This window comes from Sceloporus occidentalis, unplaced genomic scaffold (assembly GCF_023333645.1).
Source record: "Sceloporus occidentalis isolate IW3139 unplaced genomic scaffold, rSceOcc1.0.p SCAF_4, whole genome shotgun sequence".
Lineage (NCBI taxonomy): Eukaryota > Metazoa > Chordata > Lepidosauria > Squamata > Phrynosomatidae > Sceloporus > Sceloporus occidentalis.
Genome location: NW_028316984.1, coordinates 58,737,839 through 58,760,755, shown reverse-complemented (window position 1 = coordinate 58,760,755; position 22,917 = coordinate 58,737,839). Strand labels below are relative to the sequence as shown.

The 22,917-nt window shown below is 42.7% G+C and overlaps 1 long non-coding RNA gene across 1 annotated transcript in view; it reads left to right on the top strand.

Annotated features, from left to right (window-relative positions):
- LOC149313893 (uncharacterized) overlaps nucleotides 1-22,917 on the top strand; it is an 88,063-nt gene that overhangs the window by 25,461 nt on the left and 39,685 nt on the right. The gene's annotated exons all lie outside the window — the stretch shown is intronic.

Here is a 22,917-nt window from a genome sequence, read left to right as displayed (position 1 = left end):
CTCTTTATAGTCAACGCTATACAGTCAGCTCTTCAAATTTACAGATTCTTTATCCACAGATTTAAGCATCCAGTGCATGGAAACATTATAAATTTCAGAAAGAAAATCTTGATTTTGCTATTTTATGAAAGGGATACCATTTCACCATGCCATTGTCTATGAATTGAGCATCCACAGATTTTGGTATCCATGGGGAGGGGGGGGGGCTAGAACCAAACCCCTGTACATTGTAATCATTTAAACATATTGTACACATTGTGTCCTATGTCTTGTTCAAATTCCAGAAATGGAAGAGACGATGATTTCTTACAGACATTCCCACAGTTTCAAGCATCCATCCCTTCAGTCATATACAGGGAGAGGGGGGATATATATAAATAAAACTTCTTCTTCTTCTTCTTCTTCTTCTTCTTCTTCTTCTTCTTCTTATTATTATTATTATTATTATTATTATTATTTACTCATATAAGAAAAGCTCCAGACCCTTTTACTAAATCTTTACTTCAAAATAAATCATGCCCCTCGAATTCAGACACCCACCACTCTTCCAATCATTCAGCATACTATTCTAATGAAAATACAGCCTTTAAAAATGATTGTTAAAACAAAAGCTTTGAAAATATAATTCACAGATAACGCTTTTATTCAATTTTCCAGCATGTGCATAACAATAATAATTTCATCCATTATTAACAATGGACATCTTATCTCTGTATGTATGACTAGAGGGCTCAGGTCCTAATTATCTGAACTATACTTTCCAACAATTCATAGATAAAAACAGAAAAATGTGTGGCCGAGCAACATCAGATTGTATTTAAGATGTCAGAAAGTTAGAAATGAAGAACAACAGACAAGCTAGGAGAGGCTGCAGCAGTTTGTTTTTGTTTGAACACACTGGGAAAGGGAGAATTCTTTCCCCTACTTTCCTCTCCACCCTGCAGAGTTAACTTGAGTGCAAACTAGTTTTGCATTTTGGTTTCAGTTTGCAGCAATTGAAGTAAGCTGATGATAAAGGGAGTCGGAGAGAGAAACAGGAACATTTTACTGTATATACTCATGTATAAATTTAGAAATTTTAGTCAAAAAAACTGACCAAAAAAGCCTGAGTCGTACTTTAAATCTTATTTAAAAAGGAACTATCTCCTGACGCAAAGTAAGAGTGTAATCTATCCTGCAATCACTAACACACACTCCCTACTCTCTCATCCATCCAGTTTTTAGTATGTGCTCAAACAGTTATGCCTGCTGGAACTTTGTAAATCTTTTTGCATTGTTTTCCTCTGCTTTGTCCTTTACAACCTTTGTTATATGAACCTAAGTTTTACTTTCGACTTATCCATGGGTCACATCAAAAGCCATAATTATGGTTCTTAAACCTGTCCTTGACTTATATATGTGGTTGACTTATAGTTTAGTATATATGGTAAATACAGCTTAAAAAAAATGAGATGTCAGAGGATCTTCTATCAATCCACTAACTTCACAGGACTGTTTAGTAGGAGCGTGGGAGAGGGCCATCTCTGCCATTGCTCCTATCCTTGCACTTTCTTCCTAGTGTAGCTTGGCTGGCTCTCTCCTTAGTGTCCTTTCATTGTTAGATGAACACTATTCTAGCAGGCTTGGGAAACTGATTACTTAATATGTTTGGAAACTGACTGATTTCTGTTTTCTTGCTGTAAAGTTTGTAATCAATGCCTTTAAATTGTGCGGTATAAATTATATTTTTAAATAGTTTTAATTGTATAGACAGTTTAATATTATTTTGAACTTAACTTTTTCTATGCTTTTAGCTATTTTTGGTTTTACTTACGTTTCTTTTTTATTCTGTAATTTGCCTTTTCCACCCATTGGGATCACCATTGTCATGGGACCACAGAGGTCACTATTAGAGTGGAAATTGATATTCTAAAGGAAAATAAGAATATGGTAAATATAGCTGAAAAAGTGAGATGTCAGAGGTACTTCTGAAAGTACCTCAGGAAAGAAATCCCAAAAGAAAACAGTCAAATGCCCAGAAGAAAGAATGGGATGCAAAGAATAAGATAAAAAAAATGAAAAAAGGAAAGTGTAAATTTAGCAGTCTAAAAGAATCTAAAAATCTAAATTCAACAAATGTATTGTCACTTAAAAGAAAGCAGTGTCACACTACAATTACAGAACCATGTCTACAACATGAAAGAATAATTGAGCAAATCTCAACATAAAGGTAAAAACTAAGGCCCAAAACAGACGGCCAGGAAGCACCATCATGGGGCCGATAGGAGTGTTAGGGAGCATGCAGCAACCGCATGCTCCCTAATCCTACTATGTGTGGACATGATTACACAGCCCTGCCTACACGGGGCACGTATCCATGGCGTGTCCTGTGCGATGCGTCCAAACGGCATGTCTCACAGGTCACATCACTGTACCGCTGGAGGGCATTTATGGTGGTGCGGAAAGGAGCTCTATTTCGGAGCTCCTTTTTGGCGCATGCATCATTGGCACGGCAACTGCACAGCCACGCCAACGATGCAGAGGAGAAAGGGGTCGCCCCTTTCCTCTTCCTGTCTCCTCTGTAGGGACAGGGTGTCCAGGGGCATGAAGCCCCAAGGACACCCCTTTTCCAGGCCATGGAGAAGTAGCATTCTGCCGCTTCTCCGTGGCCTGGAAAAATGCCGGATTGGGGCTGCAGGGCTGTCGATGAGGCTGCCCTAGCCCCAATCCAGCAGGAAAAGGGGCAGTGTATACTGCCCCAATCTGTGTTATGATTTAAGTTTCCTTAAAGTTGCAGCTACAGAAAAGCTGTGGGGAAATAATCACAATATCCTCAGGTGTGACTATTCAAACACCGAGAAGCTCCTCTGAGCATTTAATATTCTGCCAAAAAGTTAAAAGATTTGGCACTGAACTGCCCTACCCTTATCAGCATCAGGTTCCTTCCCAGGTTTTTTTTTTTCCTTTTGTTTTATGTCCCACAGTATCCCAAGCAGAATGGCAGCTAGCCAAAACTAGTCAAAACATTTTGAACAAATAGAGTGAAATCGATGAAAGCTTATGCTATCCACTTTTTTCTTTCTGTCAGTTAGACTCAAAGATGTTACAATGGCCCTTTGCTACAATATTGTAGTCTTTTGCATAATGTTCAAAACATTTTTAGTTTTTATTATTTTTTTGTTTTCACTACATACATGCATAAGATTATCCCTTACGTATTATGGTTGTGATACTACTACAGTTCTAGGACTACTTTACTGCATTTTCATTGGTGTTAACTTATTAATGTTTATTAACTTATTAACTGAATCTTAATCCAGTGCTGACAATGGGACAGTATCCTCAACTACAGGTGACCCAGGACAGGTCAGGTGGCACACATATCTCTAACTGTGTGATGTCCCCCTGCATGTATGTATGCATGTATGTATGAATGAATGACTTTAAGTGTTTATATCCTGCCTATATCCAAAGATCTATCTCAAAATATCAGGGTGTCTTACAATAAAATAAAACAATAAATAGCAGCAATTATTTTAAATGAAGGAAAAATATGTGAAATCCTTGATAAAACCAAATGATTTAAAACCAGTAAAAACAATTAAAAAATTCCCACCCATTGTTCATGTGCAAATCAATTAGATCCACAGAGTTTAATAAAAACAATTTTTGTTTTGGTGCCGGAATGACATCAGCATTAAAGCCTCTTGGGCAACTAAGGGGAGGTCATTCTCTAACTAGGATACCACAGAGAAGGCCCTCTCCCATGTCCTCCCACAATCTCTTTTCTCCACTTGCTCAACTCTGCCAAATGGTGGGGCCAATCCCAGATAATTCTGGACCAGTGATGGTTGCCATGACAGACATCATCCCCCCCCCTTGCCAAATATTATTACAGCATACCAATGCCAAATGTTTTATGCTTTTTTCAAAATGTGTGTTCTTCAGCCCTGTATTTATGAAAAGGTTATCATTTCCACTTGTCCATTATGTTCCTCTTTTACATATAAACTGACAATATCATATCACTTTGAACTCCAGAAAAGGACAGGTTTTCCCAGCTGAATAGTGTGACAGGCACTCAAACTAATCGGCTGCAATACATGGCCATTTTTATTTGGTCCATCAGAGGATTATTGGCATTGTTTGTCCTAATATTAATTAATTGTACCAAAATTAATATTTATTTTTCCACATTAATGTTACAGTACTCAAGCTTCTTTCCTTGTATCATGAATGCAAATGCTCCAGAATGACAGCTGCTTTGACATTCTTGGCCTAGAGTGATGTCAGCATCCTATCCTCATCCTAATAGTGCTAAAGCCTGTTTGTGCTTTTCTGACTGTTGTCGCACAATTAGTTCTCCTTCATAGTCGACATATTCATCATGCTGGGCATAGATATCTAACATGTGGTAAGGAATTAAGGAGAAGGCCTGCACTGCAGACTCTCCAGAAAGCTGCGGCAGTTCTATGTTACATGTAGGTAACATGGTAGCACTTCTGGTGCACAATATTATAGTCATTAAATGAGTTAATTCATAATAGGAGATGTCCAGGATTTACATTGCATTGGTGGAAACTTTCAGTACACAGAAGTCTCCTTTGCTCAATTTTCAAAGATCTCTTCCCACAGCACAACTCAGCAGGTTCCACCATATTTGTAAATCATTTTTAAGTGTCTTGACACATTGTTGATGGTGAGGGTTCCCTACAAATCCATTTCTGCCAGCCCAAAGAACTCATTGATTTTGTTGTTATTGTGTACCTTCAAGTTTTTTTCTGATTTATGGCAATCCCAAAGCAACCTATCATGGGGTTTCTTGAGTCTAAGCAGCTTTCAGAAATTATGGTTTGACACCACTTTAACGGCCATGGCTTGATGCTATGAAATAATGGGATTTGTAGTTTGTTGTGGCACCAAAGTTCTCTGACAGAGAAGGCTAAATATCTAGCAAAACTACAAATCCCAAAATTCCATAGCATTGAACCATGGCAGTTAATGTTAATAAGCTGGAATGATTCTACAGTGCAGATTAGACCTTGGCAAGATTTGTTTAGAGGGATTTTTGCCTTTGCTTTCCTCTGAGGCTGAGAGAGTATAACTTGTCTAATGTCACCCAGTAGTTTTCCATCGCTGAATGAGGATTCAAATCTGGTCTCCAGAGTCATAGCCTATTGCTCAAACCATTACTTGCTATGATTTTGTGAACCAAAGTCAAGTGGTTAATTCTATGGCAAGCCAAACTGATTCCAAGGAGGATGAAATTATAACCTGGAATTGAAAGGAATTTAATTGTTGTAACACAACAAAATATGAAATTGTCAAAGGGATGTAGATAGGTGAAAACTTCTGCAAGGTGCTGCATTTACAACCTTTTATCAGATTTTCATTCTTTTCCAATAGTATAGGTTGGGACTGCAGAAGAAATATACTGGAAGAAGATGATCTAGAAGTTCTCTCTAGAAAATGAAGCTTGGTGTCATCTCCTCTGTACTCAGTGATAGCTGGTGGTTTCCATATCAGTAGGACCTTATCACATGGCCATAAAAAGCATGACTTACCCCTTCTGGGATACAGTCACTTACAGGATGCAGGCAGGAATTATCACATGGAAAATGCTGCCGATGCCGGGCTGAATCCCAGCTCTCAGCTGTGCTCAGCTGGCCAATTTGTGAATACGAGAGCTTTCCGTAAGTGTGACTGGGAGCTGGGATTCAGCTGGGATGCAGTTGCCCAGTGGAATCAGCAGCAACTTTGGTGTGATAATACCCACTTGCATCCCACAACCCAAGTGTATCCTGTTGGGGAGCAATTACGTTAAAAGTCGGTACAATAAGCTCCTAGGACAGTGATTCAGTTCTTCGTTTTAGTGCTATTTTGGGGAAAGGTTTTAGCACCATGGGCATCTTCTCTGGAGTTCAGAGGAAAACCTAACTGGATTCACTGCCTATCTGACACAGAATCCATTAGGACTTATACCTTCCTATTGTTTGCCCATTGTACCAACTATGGTAGACACCAGCCCCACTAAACACACAACTGCACAACTTTGATTGCAGGAAACCATCAAAACAGTTGGTTGACCCACAGAGGAAAAATGTTTGTCAAATCTTCCTGTTTCTATGTGATAAGTAATTCATGCCAATTAGCAAGTGTTTTGGAAGTATAGGCTGTTACTATTACTCCATACGAACAATAAAAGAAACCTAGAAGTATAGGTTGTTACCATTACCTCATACAAACAATGAAAGAAACCTGGCTTTAACTCCCCGCTAGATGCAGTCTTCCCACCCATGTGCCACAATTTGTTTACTGTTCTGAACTACACACGTTCTTGCACACATGCTTATTAATACAACCATGCATTATGAAATGGAAAAAAAATCTGCATACCACACAAAGTAGTTAAACTTTATTATCATTGATTGGAGGCTGTTTTTGCAATATGTGAAACTACTAAATAAAATTATTTTTTTAAGATTTAGAGGTACACAACTAAATAAATTGCAGGGATGACCAAATTTCTTACAAGACTAGGAGAAAATTATGTAGTTCTTTGTTGGTGAGTGTTTTTAAATTGGTATGGAACGCCAACTGTCATTTTTCCTTTCTTACTATATGTCCCTATGTAGTTGTAGCATTATTATCTTACAGTAATTCTTGTATTGCTATAAGCAAGGCTTTAGACTGATTTTACTTTTCATATATAATTGGGTAGCAGTCAATACTTTTATACATCACAAACGTAGGCGGGTTACAGACCGCCCGTTTGGGGCGGCCTGCACCCACCCCTTTCCCCACTGTGTCGGGCCCTCAGCTGCCAGACCGGCAGCCTCCGAGGCCCCGATCCGCTGCTTTGCAGGCTGCGGGGAAGCGGCAAAAGGCCGCTTCCCCGCGGCCTGGAAAGGGGTGTCCTTGAGGGTTCAAACCCCAAGGACACCCGGCGATGGCGGGGAGGAGGAGAAAGGGGCCGCTTGGCCCCTTTCTCCTCTGTGTCGCTGGGCGCAGCCATGTAAAAGCTGCGCCCAGTGACGCAAACCCCAGAAGGAGCTCTGTTTCAGAGTTCCTTCTTGCACCACGGAAAGGGTGCTCTAGGCACCCTCGCGTGGCGCAAAGACGTCACGTCTGCGCCGCCTCGTTTGGAGGTGGTACGGTCGTGATGCCGTAATGGTGGCGGCCGTGTGGAACGGCCGCCGCCATTTTGTCCGGACTCAGTCCGTGCTAGGGTTAGGGCCATCTGGAAGAGACGCCCCTTTCTAACCCTAGCACGGACTGAGTCCATCCTAGGGTGCCCGTCTGTAACGGGCCTTAGTTTCAGTTCAATGTAGGATGTAGTTTTTAGTGTTCAGTGTAGTTATGAGCCCAGGTAGTAAATATAAGCTAAAAGAGCTCCAGTTTATCAGAACCCTTTTGTCATAGAAGGACAATAAAACACACCATTTGGAAAGTCAGACAAGAACATTATTGCCTCTTCTTAAAAAGAATAGAACAGAACTGATACAATTAAATCTGTTTTCACCCAAATACAATTAAATCCAGTGCCACCTAGTGACTTAACTTTATAATGACACTATACCCACTCCTTCCTAAACTTTTATAATTTATGTCTTTTCTTTCTTTCTCTCTTCGATCAGTTTTGTGGGCAGGAGGAAGAAAAGGAAGATAGGCAAGCCAGCGCATAGAAGTATTTGCGAGGGCAGAGCCTTTGCAGCTGATACAACAAAGAGTTAATACAGTGATTATCAACACCAAAATGTGGTTAATTGCCCTTTTTTCATCCCATAAAAGTTCAGCAGAAAATGGTTACGCAGTTGAGAGAAGCTCATAAAATATTCCAAACATTGGTACCGTTAATTGCTTAGTAATCCATTGTGACAACATTTAGGCAAACACTGGGAGAAATGAATTCCTTAAGGAAAGTCCAATCACTCAGGGTTTTCACTGTCCTCTGTCTGCCTATCATATCTGCAGTTTGCCTTGGCTGCTAATATAGGCAGGTTTCAGAGGATGGCAATGGCAAACCCTTCTGAAGAAACTTGCCAAGAAAACTCTGCGAGAGGGTCGCCTTAGGGTCACCATAAGTGAAAAACAACTTGAGAGCATGCAACAACAACAAAGTCAGTGCAAATATTTTAATATCCTTTACAGATAACATTCTGACACACACCTGGATATCATGGAGCAACAAGGGGAAAAAAGACGATGTCAGAGAGCAGAACATCCAGCAGATCTTGTGTATGAATAAGACCTTTATCACGATGCTCTGGAATTATATTTTATTATTAAAATGCCTGACCCATTTTACCCTGTGAATATCTTTGACTTCTTCAGGATGAAAACAGTCAGAAGAAATTTCTGATGAACCCTTTTCTGATAGAACTTAATGGGGACGTCAAGTACATTCTACTGGAGACTACTGGAATTTCCCTCTCCCCTGAAAGTTGTTAGCTCCTTTGGAGAAAGCCTCCAAATTTCTATTGAATGAAACATGTCAGGCATTTGAACAGTAAAATATCTTTCCATTGTGAAAAAAGAACAAAATTTAATCTGTCTCCTTGCTTAAGACAAAATCTTAATGGTAATAAAATGGTTTATGCAATTGAACCACCAAGCTCTTTAAACAGCGAGCAGGTGCCTTGCAGGGCTGTGTGAAACAGGGGAAATAGCTGACGATTACTTATACTATTTCTCATATCACAGTTTATGAGCCACAATAGAGCTAATGGCAAAGTCAATTTCACCTCTCAGAATGAGAAAGCCATTGCCTCAGATGCTGCTGCCGAATAACCACAGGAGACCGTGTTGGAGGAAAGGCCACAACTTTATTAAGCAAACCATTGGTAGGGTTGGCACAAAGCATGAGGTCAGGATCTGCGAAATCAAACAACCCCACGTTTGTCTGATTAACCACAACCTGGCACCCACCAGGCATTGGGATGACCTAGGGGCTAAGGACCACCGTATGACCGCATCTCTGCCATGCGTTCACATATTTGCTAAGCCCCTAGTCACCGGGAGGCGCTCTCGCGTTATGGCCCCCGCAATGGCCATACGCCTGCCCTATTCGCCCCCGGGTCCCGACTGACTCCCAAACCAGAGCTCCGTAGCCCTGGTACCACACCGTGCAGATCCTGGCCTATGCTGCCGCCCCAAAGTTGTGACAAAAAACCCAAACCCAAGCGGTGGGTGGGTGGGAGAAGGCTCAGCTCCTCCTCCCTTCCTGCTTGGCTCCTAACCATCCGGAGCCAAGCGCCGACTGAGGGCCGGGGCTGGCAGCATGGCCTATATAGGCCTAAGCCCCGCCCTCAGTACCACCTGACCAGGAGACTCCTCCTCCAGGGCAGCTGAACCAATCATCTGCCCTGGAGGACCGGAACTCCCGATCACCGAGCCCAGCTCCCAGAGCGTCACGGGGCGGAAGGGCCTCCCTTTCGCCCCGTGCACCAATAGGGAGCTGGGGCAAGCCCCAGAGCACTCTGGGGCTTGTAGTCGTTCGCTGCTTCTAGCGGCAAAGCGGTCAGCCCGCCGAGTCGGGCAACCGCTTTTTGCCTCAGATGCTGCTGCCGAATAACCACAGGAGACCGTGTTGGAGGAAAGGCCACAACTTTATTAAGCAAACCATTGGTAGGGTTGGCACAAAGCATGAGGTCAGGATCTGCGAAATCAAACAACCCCACGTTTGTCTGATTAACCACAACCTGGCACCCACCAGGCATTGGGATGACCTAGGGGCTAATGAACACCGTATGACCGCATCTCTGCCATGCGTTCACATATTTGCTAAGCCCCTAGTCACCGGGAGGCGCTCTCGCGTTATGGCCCCCGCAATGGCCATACGCCTGCCCTATTCGCCCCCGGGTCCCGACTGACTCCCAAACCAGAGCTCCGTAGCCCTGGTACCACACCGTGCAGATCCTGGCCTATGCTGCCGCCACAAAGGCCGTTCGAAGAACGCCTACCGCCAACCCTGCCAAGAGCGATATAAAAGTTCACCGCAGGGCCAAGTGCGGACGAACAAAACCAGCGAAGGCCTTGATCTCCAAATTCCAATAGTCCTGATATCCTGTACAGGCATACGAGCCTGAGAGACAGCAGTGGCCACACCATTGCAGTAAGAATGACCTCCAAAATTGTCAGCTGGGAGACCCAATCGTAATGCAGTCATTCTTAGCACAGCAACACATGGTACCTGTACAAAGGTAAACCAACCAAATGTACAAACAAAATTGACAACCATAGGCCAAGATTCCCAAAGATAGAATGGCCTAGATCACCCATGCAAATGAGCCACAATGGTGACGCAACACCACTGTTTGCCCAACTCCCAATTGATCGCACTTGGACCAGCAAATAAAAGGACATACCATGCTTCAAAAGACAATGACAGAAGCACAAGTGTCCTCCCAGCAAATCGCTCTTGGACCCAGCTACCAATTCCCCCAACCTGAATGACTATGGGACCACCGCAACTGAGTACAAATTAGTTGCTGAATTACATACACATGCAATTGTATACAATAACTCGATAATATAAGATAACAAAATGGTTGCAAGGCCACAGTACCAAATTCAAACATTATACAATGGCTTATGTATAAATCTTGTGTTAGGCAGAAGCAATTGGAAGCTAAAACTCCCTCCATTAGATTGGAACGTAATGACCTGTGAAGGAAATATTGTAATTAAGCAACACAACACAAAATTTAAATCAACCCTTAACTCTATCAGATTTTAAGGCTTGTTTGTTCAGAACAGCCACCACTGTCCGATTATCACACAAAAACAAACTTTTTAGTTAGCGAATTTCGGAACACCAAATTCCTTGTTACGCCAAAGGGGAAGCGGCTCCCAAATTGTCATATCCCTCAGGATATTTGTAGCATGCAATCTTAAGGCCATATCAGAGCACACCAATGGCCTTGAAAATATACACAACCCAATGCTCCCAGCTGCATCAGAGTGGACCTGCAACTTATCACCCAAGCATCAGGACCTTTGCCAAGTGGCATTCCCATCAAAACCTATTAGGAATTGAGCCAAATCAGCAGGTCATCATACATATAGCTCTGGAATTCCTTGTTACGCCAAAGGGGAAGCGGCTCCCAAATTGTCATATCCCTCAGGATACTTGTAGCATGCAATCTTAAGGCCATATCAGAGCACACCAATGGCCTTGAAAATACGCACAACCCAATGCTCCCAGCTGCATCAGAGTGGACCTGCAACTTATCACCCAAGCATCAGGACCTTTGCCAAGTGGCATTCCCATCAAAACCTTTTAGGAATTGAACCAAATCAGCAGGTCATCATACATATAGCTCTGGAATTCCTTGTTACGCCAAAGGGGAAGCGGCTCTCAAATTGTCATATCCCTCAGGATATTTGTAGCATGCAATCTTAAGGCCATATCAGAGCACACCAATGGTCTTGAAAATACACACAACCCAATGCTCCCAGCTGCATCAGAGTGGACCTGCAACTTATCACCCAAGCATCAGGACCTTTGCCAAATGGCATTCCCATCAAAACCTTTTAGGAATTGAACCAAATCAGCAGGCCATCATACATATAGCTCTGGACATATTACATACTGATGTAAAAAACTTAGGGCCCGCCAGAGCTCAGGCTAGCCTGGCTCAAGAGGCTATACTAGGAGCCACCACCTTGTAAGTAAAGTAAAGGTGACCCAACAAAACTGAATATGTTTTAGCATGAGCTGGGGACACCCACAGCATATCCCAGCAAATAACACAGCTTAGCAAACTATCATGAAGCTGTGAGGAGAGGCCAATAACAAAATCCAAAGAAAGCCCAAGAAGGGCATGGGGGAAACAGGACCCTCGGCCAGAAAGCAGCCAACTGAACCCGAGATCCAGAAGCCAATAATGTAAAGGTATTAAACAACTCACATTCCAAAAGGTACTAAAAGTCTCAAAGGCTGAATGGCCTTGTCGAAATACCAGTTACCATCGAACTGGATACCCAAAAGATGAAAATCATCAGGATGGACAGGGAGTAACCTGAAGGCAGACTGGATGTCGCACTAGCCAAGAGTGCACCCTTCCACAGGCCTGAACAAGTCAGACAGCAGCATGGTCAAAGGAGGCATACCGGACTTGAACACAGCTCATCTGGTATGGCATCGTTAACCGATGAACCAGGGGGGTGAGAAAGGTGATGGATAATCCTAAATTCACCAGGTGCTTTCTTGGGAACTACTCTCAGCGGAGAAATATGTAACTTGGTCAAAAGTGACACCGAAAAAAGGACCTGCAACACGCCCAGCCTGCATTTCTTTGTTGATCTTGGCTCTAAGGACCTCAGGCATGGACCTAGCAGACTGCAGGTTCTTGGGAAAATGGTGAGCGAGGGGTGCAGAAACTGGTATCCTGAAACCAAAAGAAAACCCTCAGCTAACTAAGAAGCAGCCTCCCTGTTAGGGTATGCTGCAAGCAAAGGGATAAGGGCCTTTGTTTTAACAGAAGAAAAAGCCAACAAGAAAACCTGGGCAGGAGAAAAGGCAACTGAGCTACTTATGGCCCCCTGCACTCCCGGTTTTGTGTCCCCCAGGACCCTCTTTTTTGCTGGCAGTTGCCATAGCAGAGTGCCCTCCCCGAAAGGGCTGGGAAACCTGAGCAGAACATGTGCAGGAAGACCTGGGATGAGCCCATTTACAATTATTATAACAATGATCATATCTACACTGTGTACGAGTACAACGTCCTGCATTAAAGTCCCAAGGAAACAACGGCCTTAAAGACCGTAAAACCATCCATCCAGTTGGCAAAGGTGTGCTTAGCAGGATCCACCTTAGGCTCATGCTTTGGCTTCTTCGTGGATGTAACAGCTACCGCTTCTTTTCCTTTAGGCTGAAGAAGGGAAAAAACATCCACATAGCATCCCCTCAAGATGCTCTTGCGCACTCTCTTCGACAAGTGCGCACCAGGGGGACGCTCACCTGGAGAATAGATGGGGAACTCAGCAGTCAATGGATCAACCCACACACCCTGAAGTCCGGGGCGCCAAGCCCTCCTCTTAATGGCCCAGCAAGGCAAACCAGGAACCAAAGCATGCTCGACCCAAAAACCATCCCTCCCCAACGGCACCGCAGGATGATCGCCACCTTCAGCGGCAGGCTGGACGGCCCCATCCAAACGAGCTCTGCGACTTCTCCTTTTGGCCTTGTGCTTTCTTTTCTTTTCCTTTCACCGATCATCCGATGAAGAAGGTCCCAGCATGTCGTCCTCTTCCGATGACGTGGAAGACGACCTAGAACTGGATGAGCTGGAAGAGCTGGATGCGTGCCGTCTAGAAGGTTGAGATGCAGGAACAGACGAGCTGGACACCTGACGTCTGGAAGGCTGAGATGCAGGAACAAGTGGTGTTGACACTCTAGCAGATAGCCCCGATGTAGTGGCCTGCTGAATAAGCTCCGCAATAGACTTTGACAGGGTGGCCAAAGCCTCTGGGAACAGTCCTGCAGCCGCACTAGGCTGTGACAAAGATGTATCAGTAGAAGGCAGAGCCACAGAGAGATGTCCCACATTCGAATCTCTGTTGGAGCCCAATGACCTATCTGGCCGAAATGGCACCTCACTGGGGCTTTCCGTTGAAGTAAAATGCTCCGAATCTTAGACCTCTTGGGAGTCTTAGGAGGCATGTTAGAAACTATTCAAGCTCTCTCAGAGGAGAGCAATCAAGTCCAAAAACACTTGTCCTTAGGCCCAAACAAGGCCTGCTGAGGCTCCCTCAGAGGAGAGCAATCAGGTCCAAAAAACACTTGTATTTAGGCCCAAGCGAGGCCTGCTGCGGCTGTCTCAGAGGAGAGCAATCAGGCCAAAACGGTTGTATTTAGGCCCAAGCGAGGCCTGCTGCGGCTCTCTCAGAGGAGAGCAATCAGGCCAAAACAGTTGTATATAGGCCCAAGTGAAGCCTGCTGTGGCTCTCTCTGAAGAGAGCAATCAGGCCAAAACAGTTGTATATAGGCCCAAGTGAAGCCTGCTGCGGCTCTCTCTGAAGAGAGCAATCAGGCCAAAACAGTTGTATATAGGCCCAAGTGAAGCCTGCTGCGGCTCTCTCTGAAGAGAGCAATCAGGCCAAAACAGTTGTATATAGGCCCAAGTGAAGCCTGCTGTGGCTCTCTCTGAAGAGAGCAATCAGGCCAAAACAGATGTATATAGGCCCAAGTGAAGCCTGCTGTGGCTCTCTCTGAAGAGAGCAATCAGGCCAAAACAGTTGTATATAGGCCCAAGTGAAGCCTGCTGTGGCTCTCTCTGAAGAGAGCAATCAGGCCAAAACAGTTGTATATAGGCCCAAGTGAAGCCTGCTGCGGCTCTCTCTGAAGAGAGCAATCAGGCCAAAACAGTTGTATATAGGCCCAAGTGAAGCCTGCTGCGGCTCTCTCTGAAGAGAGCAATCAGGCCAAAACAGTTGTATATAGGCCCAAGTGAAGCCTGCTGCGGCTCTCTCTGAAGAGAGCAATCAGGCCAAAACAGTTGTATATAGGCCCAAGTGAAGCCTGCTGTGGCTCTCTCTGAAGAGAGCAATCAGGCCAAAACAGTTGTATATAGGCCCAAGTGAGGCCTACTGTGGCTCTCTCAGAAGAGAGCAATCAGGCCAAAAACAGTTAAATATAGTCCCAATTGAGGCCTGCTGTGGGAGAAGGCTCAGCTCCTCCTCCCTTCCTGCTTGGCTCCTAACCATCCGGAGCCAAGCGCCGACTGAGGGCCGGGGCTGGCAGCATGGCCTATATAGGCCTAAGCCCCGCCCTCAGTACCACCTGACCAGGAGACTCCTCCTCCAGGGCAGCTGAACCAATCATCTGCCCTGGAGGACCGGAACTCCCGATCACCGAGCCCAGCTCCCAGAGCGTCACGGGGCGGAAGGGCCTCCCTTTCGCCCCGTGCACCAATAGGGAGCTGGGGCAAGCCCCAGAGCACTCTGGGGCTTGTAGTCGTTCGCTGCTTCTAGCGGCAAAGCGGTCAGCCCGCCGAGTCGGGCAACCGCTTTTTGCTCCAAAACAGAAGCTGCAAAATGAATCAATTTCATTTTCTACCCTCTCTCTCTATATATCATGCCATTTTTAACTATGCTGAAATGCTGAGTTTGTGGCATACCCTTTCAGCGTTTCCCAGAGCACTAGGACCTGGGGATCTTGTAAGAAGGATTTCCTAATACAGATGTCATTTCTCAGGCATACATTTTATGTAGATGTGATGCTTTTCTAACTTGTGTGAGTGCTTGTGTCCCATGAATGTCCAACATGTTTCATAGCTCACTTTCTTCCTTGTGATTTAGATACAGTGGGGAGAATGTGGAAGATAAACAATTATAAATTTGGGCCAAGCTATATTCACCACCTTTTATTTTCTTCAAGGCAGGCCCTACCACCAGGTAAAGTGGGAAATCACGAGGAAGAGCAGCAGTGGCAGCTGTTCAGTTCATAGAATCATAGATTCATAGAGTTGGAAGAGCTCTCAAGGGTCATCCAGTCCAACTCTCTGCCATACAGGAACTCACAAAGCACCCCTGACAGATGGCCATCTACCGTCTGTTTAAAAACCTCCAAAGAAGGAGACTCTACCATACTCCAAAAGATGTTCTTACCATCAGGAAGTTCTTCCTAATGTTTGGGTGGAATCTTTTTTCCTGTAGTTTGCATCCATGTTCTAGTCTCTGGAACAGCAGAAAACAGCTGTAATTCATGAACTCTCTGGCTGCTCCTGACTGTTGGAAGGTGGAGCTGTATGTGCCTTCCCATTACCCACTACCTTTCTGGGAGCCTTGAATTCTGACCTAATCCTTTGCTTCTGGTACAATGAAGGATGCTATTTCATTATCAGTGTTGGAGGAGAATTTATCTGCTGATCCAGACACCTTCTGGTATGGTGTGCCTTCTTTTCTTTTGCCTCCACCTGGCTTTGGCTTTCAGTTAGAAACTGCAAGAGGCCAAGCAGAACTGCAAATGGAGCGACTGTGGCTATGATCCCCTTGAAAATACTTCCCCCTGTTGCCACTTTTGTACTTTGCTCTCATGTGCTATGAGGGAAGAGTTTCATATATCAGATATCTGAAAGGTGTGCGTGTATTTGTGTGAGTGGTTTAACAGCAAACTGAACAGGAGCACAGTCAGAGCTTCCCTGGATGCGCTAATGTATCCACTTTCAATGCTTCTTTTCATGTAGTTGTATTATGTGAATGTAAAGGGAGCCAATAAAGCATGAAAGAACTGTAATCCAGTATATAATTATTAGTGTGCTTCCATTACAATTGTGCCCATGGCGGTACATAGAGCTCCCTTCTTCTCCCCACTGTTTTCTTGAGTGGCCTCCTCAGAGGTACTCAAAAGGGCAGATATCTTTTAGATACTTCACCTTGTTCCGCTTTTGCCTTATGCTGAAACAGGCTTTTAATCCAGCTAAATGACTGGAACTGTGACCCTGAGCCGTCCTCCTAATTGAGCTCTTCTGTGAATTAGGCCTCCGTTATGCTGGATTGAAATCAGCCTGGGGAGGAACTCCCTTGAAGTCTTGTAAAGACATGCTGCATTTTCAACCCCTGTAATTAGAGCAAAGTCAGGAGCATACCATTTATCGCTCCATTACACTACAGTAGCTATCCTCTTCTCTCCAAATGCATAACGATTGTGAAATGAGTTATTCTCAGCAAGACGTTTTGTCTTATACACACAAATGCATGCACTGACATATGTTCACTAACAGACATAAAGGCACAAGAGAAACTTGTCTTTCTTAGCAATGAATATATTGTACAAATCCAGACATTCTGACTGATCTCTAGCAGCACAAACCACTGTTTCAGAAAATCTAATATGGGGTGGGCCAGGTGCAGCGGACACCTGCGTTCCATTAACTTATTCTTTTTTAAAAGGCCTCTCCTGGGCCTAAAATGACCCAGGAATCCTCAAAGCACGGTAAAAGTGCCCCCCTAGGTGTTAAGAAATATTTCGGGGCAAAAAAGTATATGTATATTGTGGAGGGTACAGCTCTCCAAGGCCTCCTGGGGCCCTAATGCAGAGTCCTAGCCTCCTACAGGTGTCCACCACTGTTCTAACTGATGTGTTCTTTTTAAACACCTCCCTAGGTCTCCTATTCAGTTGTAATTTCAAAGGAAGCAACTGCATATTGTGTCTATTCTTATGATTGTCAAAGATGTTTGGCTGCCTGAGGTAAAAGAGAAGAAGGCAATTTTAAACATACATACATACATACATTTATTTATTTATTATACAGAAGTGAACAGAGCTTGCTGCTGAATTTTTATTTCAGTGCTGGCAGCCTCCTCTACTACATCTGAAGGAAGCAGGTTAACTTGAAGAAGGGATGGAAACGTATGTATTTTTAAAAAAGTTGAAAATGGGCTTTCTTGGGTGTCAGGAAACTCTGCCCAGGAGAATCTTGGCCCAAGAAACAGCCCTGGTGATGCATTCTATTTCTTACCCTCCTCTCCTCAAGGTTGATAAGAAGCCTTTGCTGAATTAAGCCTTTTTAGATAATGGATGGATGGATGGATGGGCGGGCAGATAGCCAAGATCTTGCATTGAGGACATGTAGTAAAAAGTTCCTTCAGGGAATATGACTCCCATCCCTTAGAGCATGCTGTTTTCCTTTGCGTGCAATGATACAGCTGTGTTGTGGCAAGGGGAAGAAAAGGGTAGCTAAATTGTATGCATGAGAATATCATCCCCCAGGACCATCAGAAGATCCTTGAGAGTCTCAGAGGAAGACTGTATTGTCATAAATCTGTCTATCAAAACATATTCAGTAAATCCTTACCTGCCCATCACCACTTTCCCCAAACCACTGGATGGCTGCATTGTGGGATGCAGAAAAATGATGACTCTCTGGGGAGGGGTTGGTCATTGTATGAGGGATATAGTGAATTCTTTCCTTTGCAATCCTGCCACCAAAAGCTGGATAGACACCTGCCTATGTCACTAAGAAGATGTCAACTATGTATTTTTTTTTAAAAAAATTGCCCAGGTGCATGATCTGCAGAAGGAAGTGAGGGGACTAGACCTTTTCTGTTGGCCTACATGTTCCACCATGGCCAGGCTTGTCTGCCTGCCTTGCCTTGCCTCTTCTTTGTGAGACTTAGCTATGTAATTCATTTTTCTTGCAAGATGGAAAGTAACATAGACTGCTGTTCCTAGTTTAGAGTGAAGTGCTATTGCCCGTCTGTCAGTTGCCCCATTCTGGCCAATGAGTAATGCTAGCTCCGTTAGACTCTGCCTCTACCTTCCTCCTCATTATTTGTCTCCCCTAAGTCAGTTATAGATTGTAAACAAGAACTTCCCCTATTGTCCTCTGCAAAGCACTATGTACACATTGGACCATACATACATATTATTTTATTTATTAATATACCTAACACCCTCATCAGCGCATATATGTTTTATGAGGTTTCTGCCCTCAGGCTGTAGACAGTGGGGAAAACAATAGGCATCAGAGAAGGGAGAGGAGACTAGAGTGAAAAAATAAAAGTTAGTAAGGGATGAATATAAACAGATTCAGTGAAACACAATAAAACTTGGCTACATTTGGGGCTATAGTTGGGCATGAAGTTATAAATACCAAAAAGCCCCTGATCAGTTCAGCTTGAAAGCACTGCAAGGTAAATTTCAGGAAAATGAATGAGGGAGATTCAAATAAGGTAGAAACCTGGATGCAAGTCCAGGTTTGTACTATGTTGATGTAACTAATCTGTTTGCTGTTGTGTCTGCCTGCCTTTAGCTTCAGTAAGTTTGTTTTTGGACCCATGAGACTTGCCCATGGCTGTATGTGACTTCCCATTTTTGTCTCTGTTTAACAGATATGGCATATCTATCTATCTATCTATCTATCTATCTATCTATCTATCTATCTATCTATCACCTTTGGGGTGATATTTATACCCTTAATCCACGAGAGTGCTAAAAGTATGATTACCTCTAACGGAACCTGAGAAGGCTTTGAAAGTGTAGAGTTTGTTTAGATATTAGGGGAAATAGGGATATTTGATTGTGATGAATGATGCTTCATAGACTTTACAATGCCTAGACAAGATCTGGATTACCCCAAAACGTGAGGAATGGTAGAGAGTATTTAGGAACATATAAAAGATAAAGGAGGTTTTGGTTCTTGTTTGATCTGGCAGAACTCGTCTTTTGGCTGTCGGTTTCTGTCAGAAATGCAAATGGGAGGCAGGGGTATGAGGCAGTGTTCTTTCTTGCAAGCTCATTCTTCCCCATGACTTTCCACATGTCTCAATCTATGTGCCATCTACACTACCTAAGTTTGGTGCTACATATGCCATCACAGACTACGCCTACTAATGTTGGTGTCTTAATGTTGCATTAAACTGTATCTGGGTTGATAACTGCACTGGGCTGTCCGGAACATTACAATAATGCTTCCTCTTGTTGTGTGTACATTAAATATATTTCATGAATAACCAAACAGGGATTACCTGCATCTTTGTTACTAACACTATTGGTTCTTAGCGTCTCTCTCTTTCTTGGTGTAGATTAAAGATCATGGGGTGATACAAACATTCTTGGTCTGCATATGGATGTCCTTTCCCAATCTAATGCCCAGCTTGTACTGACATTGGTAGAATTTTGGTGCCAAGTTAAAACATTGATTTTAATTAAAAACCTTTGGGGTTTAATGATTTTATCCCAATTGCATATGCATATGGTTTTAACCATTTAAACTTATATTAATGTGATAGACCATAAGGATGGAAATAGAATTCAGAAAGGTTGAAAAATGTTTTTCTTACATGTTGGGTTGTTTCTCACACTCATCTGCTCTCCACACCTGCAGGCAACAGCTTCTTTGTTGCCTTCGTCCACCAACAACCATGGACTTGCCACCTTATTTACATACACAGAGAATTTTGAATTTGAATTGACATTCTCACACACAAATGACTTACATAGATCTGTCCCTGAGTTTTCCTCTCCACCAAATGTATCTGAGGAAGTAGGCTGAAGTCTAGAAAAGCCCATGCTACCAACCTTTTTCTTTCACTTAACAAGATCCCTGTTCTCCAGAGTCATAGTCTAATGCTCAAATCACTAAGCCATATGAGCTCTCTGAATACAAGGCAGTAATATATAATAAAAATGCTATTTCTGAGAAAATGCTGTTATCTGAAGTGTGACTTTTGTGCAGAACTCCCATACTGCAGATAGTCTTTAAAAATGGCACAATTTTCAACAACTCTCTTGTAGTGGCAAGAAAATTGCTAAAATTCCTTGTTGCTTCATTTGAGAATGAAATTGAAACCCTAGTAAATAGTTTAAAGATATAAATAATATGTTATTATTCTATATTTTAAATTGGTTTCAATTGTTTAAATTCATGTTAAAATCTACATCAGGGTAAAAAACATTTTAATAATGAACAAAATCTAAACACATTCTTTTCTGTTTCTTCTTGCCAGCCTTTGGTCTATCTAATTTTGCTTTAAAAGGAAATAGACTCCAGTAAGTTGATTAAAATGTATTGAAATGGAACATGACCAAATTAAGATGCTGTGCCTTTGGATCATTTCATAATATTGGAAAACAACGTACTAGTAAGCTGGGAGCTATTTGATTACATTTGATTAATGAGCACTCTGGGAGACTTTTCATATATTGTTTAAAAAACCCTGAAGAACAATATGTGCCCCCAAGGGAGCAATTTATGAGGAAAGCTTGAAATGAGTGGCTTTAGTAAAAATGACATGCTCACTCATAAAAATGAGTAAGAGGTATATTGGCACCATGTCAAGTTTGTTACTTTTATTGTGCATAATAAATAAATCTTTTGTGAATTAATGTGGCTTCTAAACACTTGCTTATATGGCAGAGTTAAATTCCATAAAATAGCACAGTTAAGACTTCATTATTATTATTATTATTTTAAGAAAAGTTCTTTCCAGTAGGGGTGGGAATCATAGGAATTTAATATTATTGGATTGCAGTTTCTAGCAGCCATAACCAGCATTACTAGTGATAAGAAATGCTGGTAGTTGCAGTCCAACTGTGTGTGAAGGGCAGCATGATTCTCACCATTGATGTATGCTACAATCATATAGTGTTATTCACATATTTCTACAGCACTTAAAGTATTTATATGTACAGGGGACAATGAAATTCTCCTCTCAGAATTTCTCCCCAGTTTTCACATATCTGAATAATCTGATCATGCTTCTGGAGCAATATCAAGGAATTGGATATTCCTCTGTGTGGCAGTGGAGTTTTTAAATTTCTAGACTCAGTTCCAATAAGTATGCAAGTATAGTTTCACAGAGTTTTCAATTCACATTTTCTCTATTTTCTTTCCAGGTCCTTTTGACAGGTTACAGGTCACATTAAACCAGGGCCAAGGGGGTTTAGATAGGATTGTGCAATCAGAACAGCATTCTTTTCTTTGTGCATTGACTTCATTCATGCCCAATACACTTCAGTAAGCCAGCAGAAGAAACAGGCACAAACTGAATCCTGTAGCAAAGTGCAGTTGTGTCAGTCCTGGAACTAATTAGAGCAGTTCTCAAATTCCTTATAAATAAGTAAGTGCAAGGCAATACGAAACAGACAGAGGTGCTCCTGGTCAAGACAGATTAGGGAATGGGGATTTAGCCTGTTGTGAATGAGGTCACATTCCTGAAATCCCAGATTCACAGCTTGGGTGTGCATCTGGACTAGGATCTGAGCCTTGATGTCTGGTCTTCCAGGACCACATTTGCACAGTTAAAATTAGTATGCCAACTGTGCCCATTCCATAAGATGTCAGAGCTAGCAATGGTGACAGATGCCTTGATCATATTCTGTCTGGAATACTGTAATACACTCTATGTGGGGCTGTCTTTGAAAACTTCAGTAGTCCAAAGTGCTGTGAGCAGGCTTCTTTGTTGAAGCAGCTACATTGGCCAGCAGTTTGTTTCCAGGTGGAATTCAAAGTGCTGGTTTTGATTTGAGTCCAGACTATTAGAAAGACTGTATCTCCTTATATAAACCAACATGTGCCTTAAGAACTGCAGGAAGGGCTTTCTCTCAGACCCCCCAACTTTGCAAGTGAAGTTGGTGAGGACTCGAGAGAGAGAAGCTCCTCCATGGCTGTTCCCAGGCTGTGAAACTCCCTTCCATGGGAGGTCTGGTTGGTCCCCTCCCTGCTCTCTTTCTACCAAGAAATGAAGAGCTCCTTTAAAAAAATAAACCTTAAGGGTGGCATTTGGTGAAAACAGATGGAGCTTATAACAGGCAGATGGTGTAATTCACCATGTTTTAAATGCCTTTTAATGCTGTTTAAACTTGTGTTTTTAACTTGTATTTTTTAATTAGTCAATTTAATTGTATTTTAACTTTTTATAGTTTTTAAAATTGCATTGTATTTTTAAGGTGTTGCACACTGCCTTGGATCCTGCAGTGGGAGAAAGGCAAGATATTAAATAAATAAATACTGTAAATCCACTGACAATAACAGAGGAAAATAAAATATGCCCAGCCCTAGCTATAGTTGTAAATCTGGTTTTTTAACCAGTCCAGATCTCATTTACACATGGAGCCTCCCTTTGTGATCATGTGGCAGCCAGCAAGAGGCCTTTCCTGAATAAAAGTGCCCAGCCACAGAATGACTGCCCCTCACATCATGTATTAGCTCACCGCTCTGTCCTCAATATATTTTTTATTCTGTTTTTAATAGATATTTTAATTGTAAAATGTTTAATCCTGTTTTAAGGGGGGGGGAATTTGGGACATAATGCTGTGAATGTGGATATTTTAATGTGTTGTGAGCCGTTTTGATTGATTAGTCACAGAAAAGCGGGATAAAAATAAAAGTTTTATTATTTTTATTATTTATTTTTAAAGGAGGGAGGGACAATTGTGTCACCATTATGGCTGTCATAGCCGTGATGAGGGCAGTCTGATGGCCCTTACCAAAC